Source organism: Stegostoma tigrinum, chromosome 11, assembly GCF_030684315.1.
Source record: "Stegostoma tigrinum isolate sSteTig4 chromosome 11, sSteTig4.hap1, whole genome shotgun sequence".
Lineage (NCBI taxonomy): Eukaryota > Metazoa > Chordata > Chondrichthyes > Orectolobiformes > Stegostomatidae > Stegostoma > Stegostoma tigrinum.
This window is the reverse complement of record NC_081364.1, coordinates 80,540,029-80,547,435: the sequence shown is the minus strand read 5'-3', so window position 1 is coordinate 80,547,435 and position 7,407 is coordinate 80,540,029.

The following is a 7,407-nucleotide window of genomic DNA, read 5'->3' as shown; positions in this document are numbered from 1 at the left end:
CAGCATCATGGAATAACTGTGGGAATGTGTGGATTGTGCGAAGGGATACAGATACCCAGGGCAGCTGGAAGCTCACCGTCACAGTCACTCCAGGGAGAGACCATTCACCTGCTAAATGTGTGGGAAGGGATTTGCTCAGTCACACAGCCTCGGGTCACACCAGTGGGTTCACACTGACAAGAGACATTTTAAATGCTCTGACTGTGGGAAAAACTTTAGGAGCTCTAATGGTCTAATTCAATATAGACTTGTTCACACGGGGGAGAACGTGTTCAGCTGTACCATATGGGGGAAATGAGTCACTTGGAGATCAAACCTAATGTCACACAAAAGTCTTCACGGGGAAGGAAGCTTCACCTGCTCTGTGTCTGGGAAGTGATTGAATTCAAGGTCCAGCCTAATGTCACACGCTCGAGTTCACACTGGAGAGAGACTGATACCTGCTGTGTGTGTAGGAGGGGATTCGCGTCTTCATCCATTCTAATGTCACACAATCAGGTCACACTGGAGAGAGATCTTTTACCTGCCCTGTGTGTGGGAGGGGATTCACATCATCATCCAGCCTAAGGTCACATATGCCGACTCACACTGGAGAGAGACCATTCATCTGCTCTCAGCGTGGGAAGAGCTTCAGTCAGTTTAGTCAGTTACCCAGCCTCACTAAACATCGATGTGTCCACAGCGGGGAGAAGCGATTCACCTGCTCCATGTGTGGGAAGGGAGTCACCTGTTCTTCCCACCTCACTTATGACAGGCCTGTCACACTGGAGTGAGACCATCGTCTGCTCAGTGTGTGGGAAGGGATTTATTAAATCAGCACAGTTTCTGATACACCAGCATGGTCACATTAGAGAGAGACCGTACACCTGCACTCATTGTGGGAAAGGATTCACTCTGACATCTGATAGTCAGTGAACACGAGTCATCCACACTGGGGAGAAACATTTTACTTGCTACGTGTTTGGGAAGGGATTAACTCAGCCCTCCGATTATTGTGGATATGGGCTTATTCTCACTGATGAGAGACCATTTAAATGCTTTGACTGGGAGAAGATCTTTAGAAACATCAATGCTTTGATGAAACACCAGCAAACCCATTCTATCAGAGCCCCCACCCCCCCCCCCCCCCCGCCCGCCCACAACCCCGTCTCAACACGAATGTGGAACAATCAACTTCTGAACCTGCTCAGAGCTGTCAAGCAACGCTGTCAATTCCCTCTCCTTGAATGAATATTAAGCTTCACCCAGACTGAAACTTCTCCCACTCTCCGATATCGTTGAGAAAACAATTTATCCTGATTTCATGCTTTTCAATTCTGGTGTGAAATTAGTGACTTGCAGCAGCTGAAAGGAGAGGAAGTGAACCCAGGGAGGGAGCAGAACCTGTTCAGTCAAGAAGTGATGAACAATTAGATTTGATTGTTTTGAATTTTTAACCTAAATTCTAACCTAATAATAATAAACATGATCTCATTTTGCGGGATCTAAGAAAGGGAAGATTTTCAGACAGAAATCTTGAAACAACCATCATGTAAAAATCCAATGGAGCCACTGAAATAGGTCACAAGTGAATTGTTTTGGGTTGAAACCATAGATCAAGAAATGTCTATTTGTTTCGAAAGATTTGAAACAACAGTTTGTCTGGAAAGGTACTGATACATTTGTACCCAAATGAGAGTCTTCCAGTGAACTGATATACCTTCACTTAGTCTCACAGCTGAAAGAAACATCACAACATTCACAGCGGGAACTTAGAGAGACACAAGACCTCCTATAATATGGATAAATTATGGAAATGCTTGGACTGTGAGAAAGGATTCCATTCCTTGTTGATGCTGCAGTTTCATCAATGCAGTCACACGAGACTGAGACCTTTCACCTGCTCTGAGTGTGAGAAGGGATTCCTTGATTCATGTGCTCTGTGGAAACACCAATGTGCTGCCATTGGAGAGAGGCCGTTCACCTGCTCTGTTTGTTTTTTATAGATTCATACATAGTCTGAGAGCGTTGCTGGCTAGGCAGCATTGATTGCCCATCTCTAATTGCCCAGAAGGTAGTTCAAATTCAACCACATTGCCGTAGGTCTGGAGACACATGTGGTGCAAACCAGGTAAGGATCACAGTTTCCATCCCAAAAAGACATTAGTGAACCAGGTGAGATTTTCCAACAGCCGACAATGGATTCACAGTCGTCATTAGATTCTTAATTCCAGATATTTGTTGAATTCAAATTCCACCGTCTGTATCCATACAGGGAAGAGACCATTCAAATACTCCAAGTGTAGGAAGCGGTTCAGAGATTCATCTGGTCTGCAGGTACACGAGCGAGGTCATGCTGGGGAGAAGTTATTCATATGTTCTGAGTGAGGGAAATGATTCATTCAGTCATCCAGTCTGTCGAAGTAAAAGAAAGTTCACAAATGAACTGAAGAGTTGGATTTTGCTGTTAATCTGCATTATATGTGCTGCTGGACAGCACATTTCAAACAGACAGTATCTACTGTCTAGAAAAACAAGTGAAGCAGCTACGAGGGACAGTTAGCATCTGCATGCTCTTCTCCATACTGCACACCATTCTCATTAACAGGATGTTAGAAAGGGAAGATTTGCAGACAGAAATCTGAAAACGACCATCACATGAAAACCTAATGGAGTCACTAAAATAACTGGGACATGAATATCATAGTCTTCCATACTGGCTGTTTCTTTACTCTCAGTGATTTTAAATCCTGGAACTTCTCCCAAACAAATTTGTGGGTGACCCTACACCTCAAAGACTGCAGCCCCAGAAACCACCATCTTCTCAAGGAGGACAACTGGGATGGGCAATAAGTGCTGACCTAGACAGTGATGCTATATCCCATGAATTGATTTGAAAATGAGGGAAAATCACATCCAAGACTGAGCCATGTTCATTCTGACAGTGAGTTAAGTGGGAGGGACAGAGGGTTTCCTTCTTCTGGACTGGCCGGTCTCAACACTTTGCTTCCAGTGATGCTGATGTTGTTTAACCTGAGACCGCACATTCCAAAGGAAATGATCCCCAAAAGCCGATAAAGTAAATTTATTTTATCTTGGATAGGAAACAATGTTTCCCTCACCACTCCAATTAGATCAGAAGTAAATAAGTTTGTCTTTGTTCCACTGAGTCTCCCGTCCAATCAACTCAATTAGTCTCCATCAATATTTATGCTCCATATCCTCCCCTTTCATCTCTGCCATCGGCAGATCCTTCTATTCCTTTCTCCCTCAGGTATGTATCGAACTTCTTAAATATATTCCTCTGTTCACCTCCATCTCACGCTCTTGAAGTGAGTTGCACATTCTGACCTCTCATAGGGAAAGAGATTTCTCATGAAATCACTATTGGATTTTTAAAGCCCTTCATCATTTTAAAGGCGTCAGTCAGATCATCCTTTAATCTTCTCTTTTCTGGAGAAGTGCTCCCCAGTCGTGCCTGAGGATTACATGCTTTCAGTTCTGATCATGTCTTTTTGAACCTGTGTGACATAATTCCGGAGCGTCTATTTCCTTTGACCAAATGACAATGACAAATGTTGACAGTGCTCCCAGTGGAGTCAAACTTTCAAATCAAATAATTGAAATATAATTTTCATCCTTTCAATTCTATCTCTTAGAAAGGAGTCCAAATATTTACTGTGCCTTTGCAGAAAGATGTTAAGTTCCTAGAGACGTTTGAGACTGGAATTGCAGGAATGTCATCAGGAATTCAGGACTTCAGTTGCTTAGAGATACTGGAACAACTGATCCTGTTCTCTTTGGATCTTATACCACCTATCTTCTCCTCTATCCATCTTCGGTGCGCCTCCCCCTCTCTCCCTATTTATTCCAGTTCCCTCTCCCCATCCCCCTCTCTGATGAAGGGTCTGGGCCCGAAACGTCAGCTTTTGTGCTCCTGAGATGCTGCTTGGCCTGCTGTGTTCATCCAGCTCCACACTTTGTTACCTCGGATCCTCCAGCATCTGCAGTTCCCATTATCTCTTTTAAAATAAATTTGTTGGTCTATAAACTGGTGTGGTGTGATTTCTGACTTTGTCCGCTCCAGTCCAACACCGGCACTTCGACATTCGGGGATTGTTCAGATTGTTGAGGCCCACATCCATGGCTCAACGGATCAGCATCAGGATGTAAATTAGAAAAGATGCTGGCTCGAGACCATGTGCTTCAGTTGCTTTGGTCAAGCAATTAAGGCTCCAATTCCTTCAATTTAACCCACGCAAAACACACCCATCAAAGATTCTGTCTTCCTCTGCTCTACACAGAGTGAGACAGAGACAAGTGGCAGGAGTTGGCCCCTCTCTCCAATTTCCTGCTGCCAGCAGAAAGTGGCCACTGCAGCTTCAATCAGCGGCTTCCTGCCCATCCCTGGGACACAGTTTACAGAAAATCATTCCGCATGAACGGTTCTTCTCGTGTGAAAGGGGCGAAAAAGCTTTTGCTCAATTTGACAAGGGCTGCAGCAGATTCCCCCTGTCTTTAGAACATTTTTAAGCTAGTCTTTAAATTAGAAGCAGCAATATTTTGTGATGAGAACAGCAATATATAATGAACTCTGCTCCCGTTTATGGAATAATGTTAAAAACAAACCTTGTTTGAATAATGAGGGACCACTGCTGTAAGGCAAATGCAATAACGGCTACACTGCAGAATATTATTCTTTACACTGTCTTGCTCTATTATACACAATCTGTTCAGTCATCTATTACACTGCCGTTTCTAATGCATGAGACCCTCTCTCAGAGGACACCTATTCCTGCAGTGTTGGGTCTATCGTTTGGTGATTCGCTGAGTAACCGTGGGTTCATTTCTTTCTGGGTCCTGTGCGAAATTTCACTGCCTGCTGCATCCAACATCCAAAGGAACTCTTTAAATGTTGTTTGAAGTTGTTTCTGATGCAATAGTATTGACGCCAACATGTCATTTCCTCCAACTGCCAGAATTGCATTTGAAACATTACATTCCTGTTTGTCCTTCCGGGTATTTCAGAAAGGTATTTCGGAAGCAGCTGATGTGAGGATGGTTCCATTTTGACAGGAAGAATGAGTTGGAACAGTATAAGTTGCAGAATAATGAGGAAACAATGGGGCAGTAATACGGACAGGGGAGCGGCTGAGTGATTCCTTTCTTTGCTGCAAACAGAGTCTGATTTTGAAGTCCGAAATTGAACAACATAAGTCAGGCGGGTGAAATCCTTGCTTTCTGGGGGTTGGTCTCTCCTGACGCCTCTGTCACTTTTGGCAGAATGTGCTTAATTGCTTCCACTTGAAGGTGAAAATAAGGTTCCGTTCCCCGAGGAACTGAATCTCAAACTTCAGTCCCATTTATTGTAGCTTTTGAGATTAAAACATCACAGGGAAAATATTGTTGTGATCAACCCTTGAACCATCAGAGCATACAAGGCTACAGGCCAAGTGCTGGAAACTGGGATTGATCGGCCGATAAAACCTCACTGATTTGATCATTCCGGTAGACAGAAAAAATTCATAAGCTATGTTATTAAGAAAAAATGCACATGCTTCTGCCGTCATTCCTGGTGGTCTGGTGGTTAGCGTTTGGCAGTTTCACCTCGGCAGCCTGTGTATGATACCTAGTATGAAACCAGGATTGTTTTTTTTACCGACAGGGACAATAGCAGAGGTAAAGAAATTCTGATGGGAATCCTTCTGAATATCTCAGAATAGTTAATGTCCCCAAGAACATGAACTTCAGTGTCCCAGCCTCTTAATGATGGGAATGGTGCCTGAACTGTCTCTGTTCAGTCAGACAGTTCACTCGTCATTCTCCTTTGATTTCACTTCCCAAAGAGATTCTAAAGATTCTTGAAGCTGAGACTGGGTGAGTTGTTTTGTTTCCTTACCATTCCCAGTAGCTGCAATGACTGGGTCAGTGGGTCTGGGATACTAAAAGCTACTCATGAGAAACTTGTGGGACAATTTCAACTTTCCTTTCTCTGATGAGGCTGGGACGTGGGACATTCACCGATCGGAGACAGAAAGTGTTCTGATTCTTGCAGAAATTCAAACGTCATCACATTTTCAGAGCAGTGAGAAAGCGTAGCCAGGAGGTGAAATAAATTGCAACCATTGGGGTCAAGCAAGGTAGAAGTCAAACCTACAATCTTCTGCGTAATAATCAGGCACGTTATCCCCCGCACCACTGGCACCCAGCACACACTGCCCTTACACACTACTGTTCTAGTGTTAACACGGACACATGTAGCAACAGGTGGCATGGTGGCTCACTGGTTAGCACTACAGCCTCACAGTTCCAGGGACCTGGGTTTGATTTCAGCCTCAGGTAACTGTCTGTGTGGAGTATGCACCTTCTCCCTGTGTCTTTGTGGGATTCCTTCCACAGTCCAAAGATGTGTAGGTTAGGTGCATTGGCCATGATAAATTGCCCGTAGTGTTATGGGATGTGTGGGTAGAAGGAAGATTGGTCTGGTATGATGCTGCCAGGGGCAGTGTGGGCTTGTTGTGCCGAAGGGCTGTTTCCACACTGTAGAGAATCTAATCTATCATTCATAATGTGGACAGCCAGTAAAGATGATCACTATCACTGCTTCAGATTAATAGCACTGACTTTGTGATGCAGCAAGTTTCATGGACAAAGAAAACACGTTTGTCCTCAGGGTGTGAGAGCTCAGCTATTCCATGCCATTATAAGTGTTCAAATAAATCTCAATTCCACTTTACTACTTTTCCTCCACAACTTGAGGAAAACTCGAGCCTGTCACAACATTATATATTCCCATTACTTTTCGTCTAGATTACTTTAAATGCCTGTGTCTATTTGCAGGAAGTTGAATCACATGAAACGAGCGAAAACGCTCCACCTGCAATTAACCTAGTTTGTCCCTGCATTTCTCCCTGCACAGGTTTCTCACTTTACAAGTTAAATGTTTGTAGCATTTTTCTTTATAATTGAGACATTTTCACCGACAGATCCTCCACCAGTTCTCAAACATCTGTGCTGCCGAAAACTATGTTGCTTCCAATTAAAATTGCTGAGTACCCTTTCAGACAGCCTGATGCCCTAACAATCCCTGCTCCATGTCAATAAATGCTGCTCCGGGTGAGGTTGGAGCTCGCAGCCTCGGCATTTCACGCGCCTCTATACCATCATAGAAGGACCGCGTGCTCACCGATTGTGTCATTAGAGCCACAGAGTAGCTCTGCGTGCTCATTGCCACCTCCATTTCTGGTTGTATATTCGCGGCTGTGCCATTGAGTCTCTCTGGTTCTGGGTCTGGGAGCTGGGATTAAATGGCCTTCTGCAGCAGTGGTTACTTCCTTGTATGAGCAAACTGGTGCTGAAACCGATGTTAATCTACATTGCTTTTTGAAGTGTGCATTTTCAATATTTTCCTGCACTATACACTGAAAG